The sequence below is a fragment of the Agrilus planipennis genome, unplaced genomic scaffold (genome assembly GCF_000699045.2).
Source record: "Agrilus planipennis isolate EAB-ADULT unplaced genomic scaffold, Apla_2.0 scaffold54, whole genome shotgun sequence".
NCBI classification, from domain to species: domain Eukaryota; kingdom Metazoa; phylum Arthropoda; class Insecta; order Coleoptera; family Buprestidae; genus Agrilus; species Agrilus planipennis.
Window position 1 is genome coordinate 1,116,447 of NW_020439000.1, and position 19,418 is coordinate 1,135,864.

Sequence of the window (19,418 nt, forward strand, 5' to 3'; positions counted from 1 at the left end):
GGGAACTATGCATTATCCGATGAAAATTAATCCCAAACCGCTCATTGTACAAAATAATAGTAGTTTGATACTCGAGTGTATGTCCCGCGAAGTGCTATAAAATTTAAGAATATTTATTTTACTAATGATATTCTTAAATGTTATAGCATATTATGTTCATTACTTTTTCTTCTAAATATTAATAGTAATATAATATAAAATATGAATGTACTCATGGTAGGAAAATGTATTAAGAAATAAAGGACATTAGGATAATATAGGTGCGGGATATGTTTGTCATAAGGACCTGACTAGGAATTTTAATTTTGATTTTCACTAAAGTTCGACTTTTTAATAATTAAATAATTAAACCCCAATCATATTTCTAAATATCAGTTATAATGCAAACCTAAAAATTTTTTTTTAATCGGGATAGTTAAGGTCCTAATTTGGTGCGGATGAGATCCTTAATTCAAGCACTCCTAATTAGTTACGAACAGGGAAGTGCGTTATTTTTCTAACTAAAGCCTTCGACTGCCTTATTCGGAGTGAGTAAGGAAGTCGGTTGGGCTAATAAAGGACTTAAAAAAAGTGAACCGAAATTTGTAGTCGGGTTAGTGAAAGTTGAAACCGATCTTTATTCTCTCTCCCTCCTTCTGTCTTCCTTTCTTCGTCCTTGCAAATGTTTTTAGAAAATTATAACTAGTTTTACAACAATAATGTCGACATTACCTCCGCTCATTCCAACGGGTTTAATCGTATGTTTAATATCTTTACTCACTACTGTTACCTTCCAGTCTCGCATAAAAATTTATCATTTCATAAACTCTATTCTATTTCTGACAATGTGTGAAGAAATCACTTAAAAGTAGATTTTTCATCGTCCTTTTGAGGTGTAATCGTTCACTAGTAAACTCTCCTTTTATAAAAATCTTGAGAGCACATTCAAAGAAAAACCCGACAACGTAAAGGACCTGGTAATCCTTGTTACTTGAAGACAAATGAAACGCTTATAGAGCCAAGTAAGTGCATGAGCTAAATCTTTTCCATCCGTGGTCGCCATTCGTCTTAAACCTAATTTTATCCATGTCTACTTATTGCACCTGGATTTCAACTGAGAAGGGAAAATAAATAAGTTTGCCTTACAGCAATTTATCAGTTGCCAGCCAGCAGGCGGACGATGTATTGTCGCAGCTTGTAGATAATCAATAATGATAGCGATTGCTTCTTTTACCATCTTCTCCTAAGCATATACAACACTTCGTTGGCTGCTTTTTATACATAAATTTTACATCAGCTACTCAAACTGCTTTCTGGTTAACATGCGTATTGTACAGGATGTTTTTGAAATAATAAGCACGCTTTAGAGGGTGTTAACTCAATTAAATAGGGAAAGTAAAGAATTGTAGTTAAGGGACGAAAAAAATTGTAAGAAAACGGAAAGAAGTTGCAATCCGAAGTCGATCCTGAGCATGAATTGGAAACGTACAGAGAAATTGTCATAATAACTAAGCAGCTACGTGACTACATCGACGGAGAATGTAAACAGTGGCGGTTTTATGTCAAATAAGGATACAAAATAAGTCACGTTGATAATTATGTTATAAAACAGGTAGAATATTTGCGAGGTACGAAATGGGGCAGTACAAAACGGGACTACACTAGATGTCGCGCTTGTAGCAGCTATTTTCACTAAATGTAATATTCTCGCAAGAAATTCGCTAGCAAATGTGAAGGTGCATCGGCAACGATCGTTTCAGGAAAAGCTTTTAGAATTTAAAATGACTCTCTTTGTAGCTATTATTGTACACGAAATCGAAGAACGAGCTCCTAAATGAAAAACGCAGGAGAAATTTCCTGTAGAGGACGAGTTAAATCAAACAGGAAGTTAAATCCTACGAACAGAATATTTAATCTTTATTTCCATTTCCCATCGAAAATGAGCATTTGAATAAGATAAAATCAGACAACGACTATCAATTTTTACTGTGAAAGAAATATTAAAAGGAATGGGTACCGACTGCTAATTGTATCTGATATATATGTCGCATTTTGCGGAATGCCGTAAAAATTCACCTCTAAACCATTTTTCATTTGTGCCAGTCACGGAAAATTTCCCGGACACAGAATTATGCACAAAAAGCGTACGTGTCGCGAAACACATGTTTAGATATGATGTCCAGCAGCTCAGGAGTTTTAAGAAGGCGTGCATTTAATGCAAATGTCGCGGATCTTTGTGAAAAACCTAGAGAATTTGTATGCAAGGACGAACAGCTAATCAGGCGCATCCTGAAACATTGAAGTTGTTACAGAGGGAAAAAACACATTCACGACCAGTGGAAAATTTATGCGCTACAACTTGCAACCAACCACATCTGCTTCGTTAGGGAAACCGTTGCTGTTCGTTTTCTACCTTTTTATTTTTGGTATGTTGCCCTGAACAAACTCCATGACGTTAATTTTTTGCATAACGTTGTTTGCGGCGAGAAAAGTGCAGGTAAAATGCTACAAAATAGCGTATATTTACTTTGGGCATTTTCCGTAGGTACTGTTTGAAAAATTATCTGTAAAACGGCAACGAAAGCCATTAGGTCAGTAATCATTTCACAAAAGTTACGACACGTTGTTGTAAACTGTTCCGTTTTAAGTTCTCTTATTTCAAATATTTTTTGTGAAAATTAATTTAGTCAACCGCGGAACTAATTCAGCTCAAAAATATATTTTTATTACTCTTCTTTTACTGATATCGTTCAAATTAAATTTTTATGTTGACGAGCAATCAACATCAAAATTTTCGTAGCCTGAAGCAAAATTTTTTAAGAGTGTAACAGAACTTAATTCCGCCAATCTAATCAAGTCAAACTAGGTTAGCCATGTCGGAAAAGAAGTGCGCCATTACAAGCTTTAGCACGTATTTTATAACCTACCGAACAGAGCTGTACTCTAGCACTTTCCCTGTATCTTGCATTTAAAGGATGCATTACCTGAAGCTATTTCGTTTTACTATCTTTGCCTTTTACGAACACGATATAAAGCTGCCATTTTCCCCTCATAAGGTGATACGTACTTAAACAACTTACAACTTCGAGGACTTCTTTTCTTCACTCAAAACAGAGCTACATTAGAGAATTGTCAAAATACAATAAACCGCTTTATGCTCTTAATTTCCTTCAGTCTGAAGGTGTCCTGCGCAATATACGACCTACGTAACAAACAGAACAATTTAGTACATAGAACGTTAGGAATGAGGAACTGTATAGATATTGGAAAAAGTGAGAAAACAGAGGGCGCTGCAAAAGTCAGTAACGAGAAGGTGAGATAAGATGGTAGGGTCTATCTGAAACGTGGAAAAATATACATAGACATTTTAGAAGCGGAAACAAGGGTATCAACAAACAGAGGAAAGCCTTAAATTAGATTACTAATTGAAAGTAATATTATGTGTGATGTTATCTTTCTCGTGAAAGAAAAGTCAAAGTAGTCTTTGGACTAATGGCCTTATGAAGATCATGATAATATTAAGAAAACGTTAGGGAAAAATTCATTGGTTACATAATGTGAATACGCTGATAAGGAATGGGAAATGTATAATTGGACATTACAGAAAAAAAATGTTCAGTCTCTTAGAGTCTCTGAAAGCGAGACTCGAGTCCTCCCATCGAGTTTCTCTGGTGTCGCTGAGAGAGACTGTCGAGAGACTGTCAAAAAAATTGTTTAGCGTCTCTGAACGAGAGACTCGAGTCGCTCATAGAGAGATCCTCATTTCGTATCCAGTCTCTGAACGAGAGACTCGAATCTCTGAACGAGAGACTCGAGTCGCTCATAGAGAGATCCTAATTTTGTATCCAGTCTCAGAACGAGAGACTCGAATCTCTGAACAAGAGACTCGAATCTCTCAATAAGTGGAGTCTCGATAGACATGGTTAAAATTTTCTAAATTCAATATATTTTAGAGATCCCAGTCTTTCTACGAGAGAGACACGAATCTCTGAATTAACAATTTTGTCGTTCGAATCTCTCATACAGAGAGTGTGAGAGATCCATAAAAATACCTAGGCAATAACTGAGAGACTGTGAAAGACTGTGACGCTCTCAGAGACGCTGAAAAACTCTGGAAGACTCTGAGAGACTGGAGAGAGATTGAAAATTTTTGTCTAGGGAACTTTAGCTACTAGCACTTTGAAAATGGATTAATCATACATTGAAACGATTAGCTAATTTATAATTACCAACTTCTCATCATCCCCTACATCTGTACTATATTACTGAAGGTTTTAAAAAAACAAAGTAAAATAAAAAAGGTAAGAGCATCAGTTCCTTTATTTTTTGGTACAGGACCATAAAAGATCATATGTATCCCTGTGTAACATAAACAATTATTTGGACTTATATTTACAGTTAATTTTTGACTCTGATCTCACAAAATTGTGGTAAAGTCCTTAAGGAGAATCTTTAGCTGACATCGCTGATTAATTTTCGAAATTTCATTTCGCTGTTCCGTTCTTGGCTTCGTTAGTTCCACCGTAACGAAGTTATAAGCCTAGAACGTTGTCAATCTAATTGTCTTTCATTTGCTGACAAGTTCAGGGGTCAGTTATATAAACGTCCCGAACGCTGATTGAGTAAATTCGCTTCCGGACTCGCTGCTCTGTCCCTGGCGTCCCTTTTTACTGAAAAAGAAATATTCAAGACGCCTAATAAGGGGCAGTTATTCGAGCTCTGGATGCCAGTAATTGTTTATTTTATTATACAGAAATTGACAGTTGACTACATTCCACTAAACGAATGGCTAAATCTGCTAATAATTTGTAAACAATGGCAAATTGATAGAAGAACATATCCCGTAGGGAAAATTTCCATTGAACTTCAATGGGAATCAATGGAAAATTTGTAAATTCCATTCAAACCCATTTGGAAAAATAATACGTGGAAAAATAATTGTTTCCATTTACAACAATTCCATTAATATTTACATAGAAAAATTTCCGTTGATTTCTAATAGGAACCAATGCAAAATTTATAAAATCTATANGGAAAAATTTCCATTGATTTTCAATGGGAACCAATGCAAAATTTATAAATTCTATTTAAAACCATTAAATATAAATGGAAAAATAATTGGGTACCTAAAAATGGAGAAGATCAGGTTTGAGATGATTAAAACTTATTTAAAAACATGGGGAACAACGTGTTGAAGTTAATCCGATTGTCAAAGCAAGTTGTAAAAATAATAAACACTGCATTATTTGGATTAATAATTGTCATGTAATTCATATTTTTTTCGTTGAAAAACCTCACATTTCATCTTAATTAAAACGAATGTCATTTAATTACCACTAATAATTATTAAAGGTAAAAGATAAAGAATTGTCACTAGAATTTCCATTGGGCTCAGAAATGAAAGTTCCAATGGAACGCAACGGAAATCTCATTGCGTTCAGCAATGGAAATCCCACTGAGTTCGGGAATGGGAATGGAATTCTAGTGGAAATTCCATTTATTCCATTGGCAATTCTCCATTTATTACCATTAATTATTATCAGTGGTAATTAAATGGCATTTTTTTAATGGAAATAGAATGGAAATTTTTCCTACTGGATAGAGCTATATTTCTGGGGAAAATAAACTCATAAAGATCGTCTTTTTTATTTCTTTTGATATTATTCTCAATAAAAAAGCTTTCTAACACACCAATAGATACATGTATCATCAATCAACAATTTGATTTTCTAAAGGTAATTCGTTTTTCCTGTAATTTGCTCACGAGCTTCATTTAAATTTAATGAACTTTTTTTTTGCTTTAGAATCGACTTAAAACATTAAAATTTCAAGACATCTTAATCTCAAATCCAAAGCAGTCAATTAATTTAGACATAATTTTTCGGAATTACAATATTTTAAAATCCTATTCACTTGGGCCAAGTACGATTACCTTGTGTTTCAAGTTCAATAATAGAATTTGTGTATCTTGGTATGTATCCAATGTTTGACCTACTCCTCATAGTTTGCAATAAGCGAAGACGTAAGACAAGGGTATCTAAAACCTCTTCCGACTAAAAGTAATACCTACGAGTGAGATTTATACATTTACAATTAAATTTTTGATTTTCATGGATCTTTTACTTTTGGTTCCTTTATTTTTATATGCCTACAATATTCCTCAAAAACTTCCGAGACAAGTGGAAGATCTATTCCCTTCTCGTCATTTATCTTCATGTTGGGGGTGTGAATATTTCCTGAGCGTGTAACCGCTGTTCAGAAAATGGGGACAAGCTACTTTTAGTACAAGTATCACGCAGGTTTTATGATACTCTTAGGGGATATTATTACTCTTTTTGTTAAGTGAGGGATTGACAGTTCGCGTCTACGTTCTGCTTTTAAATCGTGACAAGCGGTAACAGTGACGTTCATTGGAAATAAACAAAAGGCAACTTACTATGCTTTACTCTAATTAAAGTCTACATCGACTCATTAATGAAAAATCCCATTTCTGTTTACCATATGGAATCTTGTTTTTAATTGAAAAAATATTTTATCTTAAATAAGTCCATTTCACGATTGGCTTAAATCGCCATTCCTATGCAAGAATTTAATTTTTTTAACTTATAATGAATACTCAGATGGGAAAAACTTTGGATTGTTGGCAATGTTACATGGAAAAACTTCATACATTTGGCCTTCTTAGGGCATCTTCAGGAGTATTTAACAAAAAAGTTGTTTAATACTCTACTGTGTTCACATTTAATTATTTATTTAAATAACTATTTCTAATTTTGTTTATAAAATTTTGTGATAGAAAATCTGCAAATTAATATTTCTGGTCACACCTTTCTGGTCTCCATATATCTGGCAGAGTTCCTAAAGACCTTTGTTTTATACAACGGACACGAAAAAATTGTAGTTTACTATTTCTATTCTTTTATGTGGTAAGTTTCAGTGAAGATGACACAAAACAAAGATAAAAGGAAAAGTGCTTTAACTGAGTATGGGTTTTATCGATTACACGTTATCGGTCTAATTCAGGCACAAAGAAAACCCCGATTTATGGAACGTGATGATCATTTGAAACATTTCTTCGGCTACGTATTTCTATGACTTAATACGAAAAATATGAGGTATTGAACTTAAAATCTAGTAGCCCAGAGTACAGCCCCGTTTTTTCCGAATTATCTGAAACTTCAATTCAACTATATTACCTGCAAAAACTGTGGGAAATGAATCGTTTTCAACCCCGAAACCGGAGAACACTTCAATTTAATGATGTATTAAAATGGCACTTATAAATAATATAATCAACCGTTCGCTTTTAACTTGAATCATAAAAGAACTTACAAGTATACTAATTGATATAAAAATTGAACATCGCCATAAACATTTCAAATTAACGAGTGTAAAAATATTAATAAACATAAACCAGCGCATTTTCACGTTAATTGTAAATAAATATTACCGTAATCAAATTATCATATTGACCTACAATTTTCATGGACAACTTTGCAGAGCTGCGCCTTAAACGTGTCAATTTCACGATAAAACAAACCCGAAATTTAGAATCAATGTTTGAACTGCACCCCTCACAGAAACACTTTTTTAGTGTTCGGCATGGTTACGGCCCATTCCTCTGACCCATCTTATTTTTCCTTATCCGGGCTTCTCTTGAATAACGAATGTATATCAACCCCTTGTGGGTGGATTTTTAAAAAATTTCTTACATGAGGACATCTCGGGTACCCAAAGAGTATTTTTTCAAAATTTCATATCTCTAGGTCCACTAGTTTAGGCTGTGCGCTGTCTATCAGTTAATCTAACAAAGAGAAGTTAGAGATAGTTTTATTGATTGATATTATTGACAAAACAGTATTGTATGAAAATAAACAAAACTAAAAGAAAAATACTGGTATGCATGGGAAGAAAAAGTAGGGAAAGATCAAATATAAAGATATAAGACGAAAAATTAAAAGAAGTGGCTGATTTTAGTTATCTAGGAAGTCAGATAAGTCAAGGCGGAAGGAGTAGTAGGGATATAAAGCAGAGGAATAATGAGAATACCGTGGATAGAGAAGGTTAGAAATGAAGAGGTATTAGAAAGAATAGGAGAACAGAGGACTCTATAGAAGTCAATAAGAAATAGGCGAGATAGGTAGGTAGGACACTTTCTTAGGCATGAAGGTTTAGTCAGAGACATATTATAGAGGAGAAACAGGAGTTAAGAGGAGTAGAGGTAGACCTAGATTAGATTACTGTTCGCAAATAGTTAAGGATGTGGGTTGTTCTAGTTTTGGAGAAAGATTAGTTCAGGATAGGAAAAAGTGGAGGTGCGTGTTCAACCAGTCTTAGGACTGACGGCCTTATGATGATGAAAAGTAGAGTTATAATAACAATCTAAGTCCTAAGACTGACGACCTTACGATGATGAAAGCTTCATGCAAAGTAGTGAAATGTTTAAAGTTGGATTTAATCAATAAATTTTAAACTACTACCCTTAATGGTATACATAGTATGTACATATTCACTGCAAATAACTCCTAAATTTATCCAGGAGATTTAATGCCCTTCTAGAAGGATTTTACCGTGCAACAAAAAAGGAAACGCGTGGCTGCGCACAGTTGCAAACTTATTATTGCTCTGCTCATTATCCTGAGCACATAAAAGTCTGGTGAATCCCAAAGCATTTCATTAATGCAACTTCACGTTGTGTTTATTAACCGGCATTAACAGTTACGTTATTACTGAGAATATAACGATACCTGTGAGTTGGCCTTTATAGCGCGATGCACATCGAAGAGGCTTATAATGAGAAGTAACAGGATGACGACTACAATAAGGAGTCATGCCTGGATTGGCCTGATAACGCTTTTATTCTGTCGTTGCGTAAAACATGGCTACGATGAAAGCCCTACTAATAATAATAATAATAGTGAATATTTAGCTGTTATTGTTGCCTTTCAAAACTATAGCAGAGCTAACCACTGATATCTATAGATTCGCTTTACGGAACCGTAGTCAAACAACTGGCTTTCTGTTAAACTAATAAAAACCTTATTAATAAGAGAAAGACGGTCGAGAATAATCAAGGATAAATAATAGATAAATATGTCAGAAAGGAAAATTAGCTTTAAATGTAAAAAAAAGGTTAAAATATAAATATTTATTCCGAAATGGTTACATGGACGTATATTTACCTTTAATTCACTACACATTGTTAAATTCAGAACACTATGTTAATAAAAGAGCATATAAATGTTAAGGGTAATAATATATCGAATATTTAAACCAAAGAAACAAAGATTACAAGGACGGACACTGGAAAAAGACAGAAGTGTTTTGAAAAGAGTTGAAAAGTTTAACTGAAGATATAAGCAACGAAGAGAAAAAATGAGAAAATGAGAAACTTAAAATTCGAACAGGAATACAAGAAAATGTAAAGAAAGGAATGAAAACCCAAATTATTTAAAGGACAAAGAGTAAGAAGGAATTAGTTTTAACAGCAAGGCTTAGATTGGGAAGCGAGAATAAGACGACAAAGTATTGGGAAGAAGAAGAGAAGAAAATATGCGGGCTGTATCTGGAACCAAAGACGTTCGAACACATTTTTGAGAGATGTGGACAGAAAATAGTACAAAAACAATAGGAAATTAAATTAAAATGAAAAGATGGTCTAAAAAGTATGAAGGAAATATGGTGCAGATGAAAATTAACATAAAAGCGAGAAGAATAAAAATATTTACTTTCTAAAATTGATATATAGGTATAGAATAGCTAAGTGTAAATGCTCCTTGTATATATAAAACATAATGTTGTTAATAAAGCTATATATCTATCTATTTGTAGTATAGCAAGAAACGTTTTATTAATTGATGATCTGGAACACTCAGAGGGATTCTTGAAAATATAGAAAGAAGGTTTGGGTGCTTTTTCTCGTATAATATCATTTTGTAAATCCATATTAAATAAAAGCAATCATGCCAAAGCGACACCGTTTTTCTTTATCGTAATAAGATACGGAAACCTTTTTTGTGCTACGTTTGCTTTTCATTCGTTTAGGTGCTACCTACATACGTACGTAACACAGACTGAAATCCTAATGCATTTTCAGAAAGGAGGCCTAGAATTTATGAGGTGCCCAAATGAAATCGTTTTAGTTTTCAGCCGCAACGCGAGCTGATTTATGTTTACAGTGGAGTTGGAAAAACTGTTGAGCTTGTCTACGGACGGCATGGCATCGGAACAGAGAAACGGCAGGCAGCAAGGGAGAGTTCCGACGACTAGGTATACAGCAGCAGAAAGATCGATACCCGGAGGACAGAACGCTCTTAAGACGAGGCATGTTTCTGTTGAAATGCAGAGGGCGATTCCAAAAACCAATTTAATTTATTTATGGGTGAATGTTATCCGGAATAAGCTCCTTAGTTTTCAACCCGAGTACAAAGCAGGTGGCTCTTAACCCTTTCAAGTGGCTTTCCACGTAAGCAACTTTTCCTTTATCAGATACATACATCGATTTTAAACTATTTTCATAATGAAAATGCAATCTCAACTTTTCACATATTGTCTGCATTATTAGATCGACTGTCCGCCATCGTATGATAAACACGTATTTATACGAACAAACAAATTCAAAGTGGTCAGTATTCTGTCGAAACTGCTAGACGCGGATCGCGATTTCGATCAGTTTGGATCTCATCAGCGCGTCGCAGGCAGTTTCGACAGAACACAGACCAATTTTTACCTGCTGTGTTATAAAACGAGCTGTTAAGACAATTTAAGAATTTGTTTGTTCGATTTTGGTAACATGCCTATCACGTAGTGGTGAGCTACGCCGTGGATTCAGTTCATCAAGTAGGCATCCATCTATTTAAATGGACCTTGAATTCCACTAAATGTAGCATTGTACTACAGATGGCGTTTACCGCTCCTTTTGTGGCATTTTATAAAACGTATCGTCGGTAGGATCATGGATAGTGAGTACTTCGGGATACTTCCCGTAAATTTCTTCTATCGTCCGAACCTTCTTCACCGACATTAAAGACGAAAAGGTGTCGACACAACAAAGATCATAATTCTTATTTCTGTCTATGCTTCGACATTATTATTAAGATCAAATGTATTTAAAGTAAAATTGTTTTTTTTTTTATAACGTAAAAAGCATTATAAATTTTTTCAGGGTATTATGAAAAGTATCCGAAACATTCCATTTTCTAAAAATTTTCGCTTGCTTGCTTTCTCTTGTGTTCCGTTAAGTACCTATACATATTTTTAATTATAGAAAATTAAAATTCAAGCACAGAATGGTATTTGTTAATTAATCTTTGGTGATTGACTTTAAGCAAACTACTCTGTAAGATATCAATCTCTGAACACTTGCAAATTGTTGAATTTAATTAGAACTGAAAAAGAAAGAACGATTTTCTTTGCATAAAATATTTGAAGTAAACAAGGCAATTCTAAAAGTCACTTTTACAATATTATTAATGAACAAAATTTATCGGAAACACATGAAAATTATCGTAGATCGGGTTCAAAGTTAAAAATGTATAACTTCAATTACTTTGTCTCCGTCAGCATAGCAACTTGAAAGACGTGTCCATATATACATGTATATAAATTTCTAAGAAGTCTATTCTCAAAGTTACTTACATCATGGATTAATTTGAAGTGAAACACCCGAAAGGAAAACTTGATATTCCTTATTCAGAGCTAATGAGATGAACATCGATCTTTGCTTCGGTGGCTTTTAAAATGAAATTAAATTATAACCAATTCATTAACCGACAAGAGCTCGACGACGCCTTCACAGCTCAAGACTGTCTGTCCTTCGAAGTTGCTTTACCTTTCGAGTCACAAACAGAAACCGCGAGGAATCCTTTAAAGGACATAATGAAGATGGGGTGAGAGAATAAAATAAATTATGGACTTCACTGTTTCTCCTTGGCGAAATATTCGTCCTTATTTAATTGTCAAGCAGACACAGCCACCGTAACCGACCGAATTTCATTACTTTAGCATTAAGCTAGTTCGTCCATTTTTTTGAACGATTTTTCGAAAGTGTTTTATTTTAAAGTTAATACAAATTGAGCCTAATTAAAATAAAACCGATTGTTTTAAAGGTGCAAAAAATATTTTGTCAGTTATATGGTCACTTTATACTGATTAATTAAGCGTTCAACACAAATTACTCAGTACTCTGTTTTTCAAACTGGGAACTCCAATGAGTTATACTAATCACGACTATGACAAACTCTATCAGAAATTCAATATTATTGACGTCGCTCATAGAGAGATCCTCACTTCGTATCCAGTCTCTGAACGAGAGCCTCGAATCTCTCAGGCAGTGATGTCTCGATAGACATGGTTAAAATTATTTCGTATCCAGTCTAAACGAGAGACTGGAATCTCTCAATAACTGGTGTCTCGATAAACATGGTTAAAATTTTCTAAGTTCAACATATTTCAGAGATCTCAGTCTTTCTACCAGAGACTCGAGTCTCTCAATTTGTCAGTTTTATTCATTCAGTCTCTCTGTGAGAGACTCGAATCTCTTAATTAACAATTTTATCGTTCGAGTCTCTCATACAGAGACTGTGAGAGATCCATAAAAACACCTAGGCAACAACTGAGAGACTGTGAAAGACTGTGAGAGACGCTTTCAGAGACGCTGAAAGACTGTGAGAGACGCTAAAAGACTCTGATAGACTCTGAGAGACTGCAGAGAGATTGAAAATTTTTGTCTAGGGATGTATTACTGAATTAGTTTTACCCACTACAGCAGATAACCTTAAATTAATGAGGGAAAATTGTTACCGGAAATGTATAGATTTCCTAGGAAATGTGTCTAATATAATTTATTTCACACATTTCTAGACGATTTTAGGAATTATATACATTTCCTAGGAATTGTATACAATGACGGATTACACACATTTCCGTTAACACATACGTACTTATAAATGAGGTGTGAAGAGTTATTGAACAAAGTGTTTTTGTTGCCAAGAGAGTTGCAAGATCGCGTTAACAACTCTTAAGATGAGCTTACGAAAATTTCGCTAAACAAACCACGGCACCCCTCGGCGTTCTTGTTAAGCCGAATACTAATCCATTGAAAGCGAGCCGTTTGATCCCCAGCTTTTTGCATACTTCTCATTTACACTCGTTACCGGAAACGTGATCCTGCAAAACAAAATGTTGTCTTCCCATGCAAATGCGATTTCCGACGAAAATCGGATAACGTCAGCCGACAATAGGCACGTAGTACTAAATCTTGCGTAAACGCCTTCTTCAGAGACTCCATTCAACTAGTCCTTCAAGAAGGATACCAAAGTGTAGGATATGAAAATCATTTTTATCGGTATTATACATAAGTGCTTCTCTTTAAAGTGCGTTATTTATTAGAGCGTCACGAAAACATATTTTCCTTTGTTACGTATCACAAAAAAAAACTTTTGTATTTTCCTTTTACATAATTTTAACTATACCAGGGAATTAAATATCCAATGTCAAAAAGAACTATTTAATGAAAGGAGAAACGTAGGTACCTTTAAATAGCGAAATCAACAATGATAGTCTATCATAGTCGAATCAAGTCCAGTCCAGACTCAGTAGTCGCGAGTAGAAGTCAAGATGCAAGGTGGTGAAACGGCTTACCGTCTTCACTCACCTAGTGATAGTTCCCTGCCATTTTTACTATTACAAATAAGGTTGGCTAAGTTTATTATTATGTTATTAAATTATTAATTAACTGTAGTTAAATTGTTGACTGGTCCTTTTGAAATGTATACCGTAGACAAAAATTTTCAGTCTCTCTCCAGTCTCTCAAAATCATTCAGTTTCTTTCAGCGTCTCTGAGAGCGTCTCTCACAGTCTTTCACAGTCTCTCAGTTATTGCCTAGGTGTTTTTATGGATCTCTCACAGCTTCTGTATGAGAGACTCGAACGATAAAATTGTTAAATCAGAGATTCGAGTCTCTCACAGAGAGTCACGTATAAAACTGAAAAATTGAGAGACTCCAGTCTCTCGTAGAAAGACTAGGATCTCTGAAATATGTTGAACTTAGAAAATTTTAACCATGTCTTACGAGATACCACTTATTGAGAGATTCGAGTCTTTCGTTCAGAGATTCGAGTCTCTCGTTCAGAGACTAGATACGAAATGAGGATATCTCTGTAAGCGACTCGAGTCTCTCTTTGAGAGACGCTAAACAGTTTTTTGACAGTCTCTCGACAGTCTCTCTCAACGCTACCAGAGAGACTCGATGAGAGATGGAGACTCGAGTCTCGCTTTCAGAGACTCTGAGAGACTGAACATTTTTATCTCAGGTAGTTCACTTTCAGTATTATATTAAAGTAATTATATCCTATTGCTAAATAAATAAACATAAAAATCCGCTACATTACAACAATATTTGTTAGGAGAGTCGCTGAAAGTGTGACAAAGGAGAAGGGAAGGGTCAAAAATGGTACAATTCTGAGTAACATGTTTTATAGACGACCCCTTAGATTACTTTCAACCAAAAAGAAATTAAAAAAAAAAAATTAAGTAATAAGTAACTTCATAGTGTAATGCAGCTTTATTTAAATTAAATGTGGGACTTACTTCACAGTACCTGTAATTGAGGTAAGTACCTAATCAATTGTTTATAATAATTATAGAGTCAAAAAGAGTAAGTATCTACCGGAGTTTTTGTTGTAATTCTTTTGCAATTCATTTATGCAAATAATATGCTAATTTAATATAATACAGGATTACCAACTTGCGGTAGGTACTTACTAATAACAAAGCGTCAAAAACATCTTAAAACAGGTAGATCTGATCAAATTATGTAGATTACGCTACTTACCATTATTCGTACTATAGTTATACATTGTCATAAGATTTAGAATCAGGCAAACAACTAATCAGTATTCTTCCCCGATGTACCTACATTGTCTTTGATAACAAGCTCTCATACAACTTCCACGAACGTAAGTTATACGTGTCGGAAGCTCTATTATATTAAATTAAGAAAATGAAATTGGGTCTCGGTATATACCTAGCTAATACGTGCTTAATTCTATTTTTTGAAGTGCAGTCTACATTCCTATCTCTTGACACCATAAATGTACGAATGAAGATTACTGTATCCAAGTAGGAGCGTTAGAAGATAATAATCTACAATATATTTTCAGCAAAGCCATCATCAGCGAACGAACGCCTTGAATATGAATAATTCAGGTGCTAGAAACAACACTTAACGAAACACTGTTTATTATTTATCCGGATAATTATTAAAGTGAAATTCTCTGTATGCCGCAGCCAGAGGGGATTATGTTAATCAAGTCCCTGAAAGTGCGGATAGTACCTAGCAGAGAAAAGTTGGCTTATTTAAATGGATGCTTACATAATCTTTTGTTAAGTCAGCCTCGCACTTGTTCGAAATAATTCTGGTTTTAGCTACATAGAAATGAAAAAGAGGGGAACAGCTCAAAAAATAAAAATGCTGGAGAAGACGCTGTCTTCCCGTTAACTATGGTAGCAATGTCTAGATAATCGGAACACACGACTAACTATTGCTGTCCAGATTATTTAATCATTGCGACCACGGTATTCATAATTACAACGGTTATAAGTATCTTTTTACGGTCGGTATGAAAACTTGTCCGACACGCACCTTCCCACTTTCCTATCCTCCACTCAATCTTTGCATTAGCTTCTTCTAGTTTTCGCCTCTAATTTTACTATTGGAAATGTCTACCACGTGTACTGACGTCTAGATCGAAATCGCCATTCACGGTTTCTTACCACCATGAACTTTTTGTTCTGTTGGGGTACGTGTCCACCATGCTGAGGTAGTTACGTTATAGATTCAGTTCGGCAAGTCGATATTCTTATGGATCTTGTCGAATCTCATTAAAATGTAGCAATTTACTACAGATGGCGTTAATCACGCTACTTCTAGTAATTGATAAACCTACATTTACGTCCTCCTACGTACAAATATTTTTCATCTCCTTTTTATGTTTTAATTCCATATATACTCTTCTGTCAATATCGCTTTCATTTTAATTAAGGATTAAATTAATTAAGGATTACAATATGAAAATTACGCAGTTCTGAAAACACCAATTTCACCTGCCATATAAGGCGCATCCTTTGCATTATTCAACAAATAGTACCTAATGATTATCATGTTATATAATAATGTATGTAAACTCTATAGGATACGATACAGGTGTATCGAATGTTTACCTTAACTAACTTACTAATTAATCTCGGAAACTAGCTAGGCTGTCAAAATATTCCTGTCCATATAATAACCAAAACAGCAGCAAAGGACATTAAAACATTAGCGCACAAACAAAATGATGCTAACGATTCTCCTAGTTTAATTTAAATTAGTTAATTAATGCCGTAAAGAAATACAAATAGGTCTTTTATTTATAGTAAGTATGGTTATCATAAAAAAGCGAATTGTATCTACCTACATATATGTCCTGGAATTAATATTTATACAAATACATTTACATATTTATTTATTAAAAAAAAGAATGATCCTGCATTTAATTTGCGTAAATTTCATTATCAAATATGATTACGTTACACATGAGCGATTTGTGCAAAATGGAAAACAGGATTGAGGCCTTCCTATCCAATGGAATTCCCTAATCGAATTATTTTAATTAATTCAGAAAGGTTTTGAATTTCTTCTTTCAGAGAAACTAAGTGTGGAATATTTTACTGTCTTGAATGCTTTCTAGTAAGTAACAAGTAAATAATAATGTAGACATTTAGTCAATAACTGGAATTTTCAAACAAAAGTTTTATTGATATAATATTGTAATGTTCGTGGGCTTAACAAAATTAACTTCTAAGACTGATAACGACAAAAACTATTTATTTACACTAATTATTAAAGAACTTAAAAACACTATTAAATTATTACTAAACTTAGGTTACGAATTATTCTATTTATTTACACTACTGTTGATATATCACTATTCACTGCGCTATTTATTTCACTGCTATCACTGTCAATTTATTTCTCCATTCACTTCTAAGACTGATAACGACAAAAACTATTTATTTACACTAATTATTAAGGAACTTAAAAACACTATTAAATTATTACTAAACTTAGGTTACGAATTATTCTATTTATTTGCACTACTGTTGATATACCACTATTCACTGCGCTATTTATTTCACTGCTATCACTGTCAATTTATTTCTCCATTCACTTCTGCAACGGTCAATTGATTTCTCCTTCCTCTCGGCGATCGTCTCTTCTTTTAAATACTCTTTTGTTTACTTTCGGGAACCTTCTGGAAACATCTGCATAGTTTATTTTTTCTTTGAACTGTTTAACTGCTTTCCCAGAACGCAGGTACGACACACACATTTACAAATACGGTGCACATGAAGAAAGGCGTCCGCGGCTAGTCGGCGAATCGATAAAGCGCTCACGCACACGTATGCCCCATCGCACACAAAGACACTCGTGCTCGCTACAATATATTAAAACTGTTTTTAATTCTCAGAAATATTTTATATATTTCTACACTGAGTTGATTAGCTCGAACATACGCACATAATGTATCTACGAATTCAAACGAAAAATGACCAAGACTAGTTTGAATATCCGGTTTGTTATTCAACGCAACGATGTGGTTGAAGAGAACTAATATTTTATGTACGTTGCGTTAAAATCGGTATTCTGAAATTCATTCAGGATGAAGGTATCCATGTAGCGAGACAATGGCTTTCCGGACGATGAGCTGTCCAGCATCCAGACACGCTACATGAAACACCACATAAATTTGTTTCATTTACATTCATACTTTCGCGTGACAAGAGCATGTACCTACACAGAAATTCAAGTAGAAAAACGACATTACCCACAGAATCAGGTGGCCAGGTATTTTTTCCACATCTAAATGATGTATTGTACACAACTTTACGTGAATCCTCACTCGGGCATAACCAAATACAAAAATTTTGAAATGATTTGTTGTATGGCAAGATGCTACAACAAGTTTGAAATTAACACCTTTTTAGATCATCATCATAAGGTCGTCAGTCCTAAGACTAGTTGGACACGCACCTCCACTCTTTCCTATCCACAGTTAGTCTTCGCATTTCCCTAAAACTAGAACAACCCACATCATCCTTAACTATTTACGAACAGTAATCTAATCTAGCCCTCTAACTTCCCTAGCTTCATACCTTAGAAGATGTCCTACCAACCTATCTCTCCTTTTTCTTATTGACTCCTACACAGTCCGCTGTTCTCCTATTCTTTCTAATACCTCTTCATTTCTAACCTTCCCTATCCACGGTATCCTCATCATTCGCATGTAACACCACATTTCCAAATCTTCTAACCTTTTCTTTTCCGTCGTGCCCACTGTCCATATTTCGCACCCGTACAGCGTCGCGCTCCAAACACACCTTTAGCAATCTTTTTCGAATTTCTAAATTAACCGTTCTCGAGTACAGAAGTGTCTGCTTTTTATTGAAAGCGACACGACCCTGCGCTATCCTCTGCTTTATATCCCTACCAATCCTTCCGCCCTGACCGTTTTGGATAGGTAAAAAAATTAGTTCCCATTAAGAAGTTTGTCAAAGCCATGAGATGTGAATCAAGATATTAAACACAGCACATCATCTAACAAATTTTGCTACCTTGGAATAAAACAAAAGAGCGAAGTATCTCGATTTAAATGGCAGGATATCTTATGTAGTTTGAAACGTCTCTGTATTACAATATTCATGAACTCTGGCAAGATCTCCTTGCCAATAGACTTGCTAAATAGGTGTTAAAAGAGAAGCTCCTTGCGTCCCATGAATATTGCAGTATAGCCGTGATTGCACTGCAATTAAGAACCATCATGGTACCATACAATTATTTCTAAAGTTACACAATTAGCCAACATGACTTTGTCTGGGCTCATAGAGAGTTATCTGCTGGCCGATTGAGTCTATTTAAGATGAAATCGTGAAATCTGGGATGTTCTTTTTAAGTTAGTTATTTCAAAAAGGCTGGTTTTGTATAAATTTCCGATATGGAAAAAATGTTCTATAACCTACCTCGCGTATTTCTAATTAACTTCCACAACGACCTCCATTTTTTTACCCCAAATAAATACTTCCTCATTTCCGACTTTTTCTATCCACGATATTTAATAACCCTTCTCAAATTTCCAAATTAAGCGATCTCGAGCACAAAAGTGATTTATTTTTATTAAAACTGCCCTGCGATATTCTTCGTTTTATATCTCTAGCGCTTTTTTCATCTTAAATGTAAAAAATTAGCGACTTCTTCTAGTTCATGTATTCTATTAGTAGTTTTGTCAATAAAGTTATTGGAGTGGTTCGGCAGTGTAACTATTTTTTTTTCTTCTTTCGGAGAAGACCTTAAGTACCTTATTAAAACTTGGACGTGACTACGGAAATAAGTCGCTATAAC

General features: G+C 34.5%; 1 long non-coding RNA gene across 2 annotated transcripts in view; it reads right to left on the reverse strand.

The window, feature by feature from the left end:
• The window catches only part of LOC108739774, a 151,341-nt gene that overhangs the window by 364 nt on the left and 131,559 nt on the right, over positions 1 to 19,418 (reverse strand). The window lies entirely within an intron of this gene.